We start from the raw sequence: 1,994 nt of genomic DNA on the forward strand, positions 1-1,994 counted from the left end.
GGCAGCTGCTGGATGACGTCCTGCATTCTGAGCAGCCGCTCCTCCTCTGTAGCGGCACCAACAGCATCCTGGAGTAGTGCAGAAAGGGAGCGAGACACCAATCAGGCTAGTACACCACTGCGAGTAAACCTCGTGGGGCTGACAGCAAAAGGGCCTCCGAGCTGGGGCACTGCTGCAGCCATCTGCCAAGAGGCCCAGGAAGAGGGAAATGAAAGACGTGGCCTTGTGCTTACCGAGAACTTGCCGTACAGCTGGTGGGTGAGCAGAGGGTTCGGGAGCTCCCTGAAGTACATCTTGCAGAGGGAGCTCACGCTGTGAATGTCGTGGACGGTGAGCTCAGGAATCTGCTCCGACTCAAATTCCTGCCTGGAGAGAGGGACACAAACCCGGTTGAGCGAGAGGAAGGCAAGCCCAAAGCCACACCAGATGCACTCAGGCTGTGTCAGTCGCAGCACTCTTACCGCAGCCTCTGGATGTTGGACGCGACGCCGGACAGGCGGTATATCCCCTGCACCACGCCGTGCTGCTCAATGAACTCAGCGCAGCTCTGGAGGACCTGGGGGACTGAAGAACACGTGCCAGCCGTCAGTGGAGCTCCTGATTCAAGTCCTGCTGCAGGCTGTGCTTCACATCCCATCCACTAAGCCCAGCCAGGCTTGGCTGAAGCAAATACAGATGTGCTTGTCTCTTAGGAGCATCCGCCTCACTTTATCCTTCAGCCATCAACTCCCATTACACGCGCCTCCACTGCTATCAGCCTGCCCCCTGCTAGATATGAGCTCCCTTTCATCTTCTTTAGACGCCCAGCAGAGGAAGATCTCAGGAATGGGCAGCTCCTTACCATCACGACCGGAGTGGAGAAGATGCTCTCCCAGGTCACCACCAAACACCCTTTCCTTCTCCACCTCCCGCTCGGTCGGTTTCTTTGGGCGGGCCTTCACCAAGGAACGAAGGAAGGTGAGGATCTTGCTGCGTTTCTTGGGCACTGCACAACAAAAGGAAGAAACCAGGTCATTTCAGGTCTGGCTCCGTTGGACGAGGCCAAGCACAGCACATTCTACAGAGCACGTCAGAACGGGAAGAACGTTACCAACCAGTACATACAAAAAGGGATTTTCCCCATGCCTGGAGGAGCCCAAGGCCAGGTTGGATGGGGCCCTGGGCAGCCTGATCTAGTCTCACATTAAATGTGGGGGCTGGGAGACCATCCCAAGGCGGGAGGGTTGGAGCATGATGATCCCTGAGGTCCCTTCCATCCCAAGCCATTCTAAGATTCTGTACTTTCCCCAAGTCCAATCATAAACACAGGAGGATTGGGCCAAATCTCTGCCCCATGGTGTGCATGAAGAATCATCAACCCAGAGGACAATGTGGCATGGATAAAGGAGGTACTAAACATGGAACACACCCCAAAAAAGACTTCATTTTGCTTCCCCGCACCATCAAATGTATCATCCATACCTGGCTTTGGCACTGAGTTGATGAGTGCCTCAGGAATGTTCTTATTAATCAGTTCCACACACTCCCCTGGGAAAAATCCAACCTGTAACAAGAAGAGAGGCCAACTATTGCATGCAGCACTTCTCAGATCTGAACTGTTAAACCAAAAGCCAGATAACATTTCCCTCGGAACGTGCTTGCCTGACGTTCCATAAGACTATCCAGCAGAAAATGGCCATAGTTCACAGCATAAAGGTAACAATTTTTCAACATTAGCAGCCAAAGGCAAGGTCCTCTGACACCGACACAGGGAAACTGTTTATGTCCACTAGGCATCCTGTGCAGGCAGAGCAGCTCTAAGCTGAGATTCCTGCCTCTACTGAAGTTGCACTCTCCAGTCTGAAGCTTGTGCCTACCTGGAAGCCGAGCTTGCCTCTCCACCAGGGGGTCAGCTCCTTTGGTGGCATGTCGATGACACACACGATGTCTCCCACCTGCAAGAGATTGCAACGTCAATCCCAGCTTCAGCACGGCTGGGAGGAAAGCACAGCTCA

The 1,994-nt window shown here is 53.7% G+C and overlaps 1 long non-coding RNA gene across 1 annotated transcript; it reads right to left on the bottom strand.

Annotated features, from left to right (window-relative positions):
• Nucleotides 1-462: 462 nt before the first annotated feature.
• LOC149912413 (uncharacterized) lies at nucleotides 463-1,533 on the bottom strand. The gene is made up of 3 exons (XR_016461873.1): nucleotides 1,462-1,533; nucleotides 842-985; nucleotides 463-564 (listed from the first exon to the last, which is right to left on the bottom strand). It is a non-coding gene; the product is annotated as an uncharacterized LOC149912413 (long non-coding RNA).
• Between the last annotated feature and the right edge of the window lie 461 nt (nucleotides 1,534-1,994).

The sequence above is a fragment of the Phasianus colchicus genome, chromosome Z, assembly GCF_987193195.1.
Source record: "Phasianus colchicus chromosome Z, bPhaCol1.hap1.1, whole genome shotgun sequence".
NCBI classification, from domain to species: Eukaryota; Metazoa; Chordata; class Aves; order Galliformes; family Phasianidae; genus Phasianus; species Phasianus colchicus.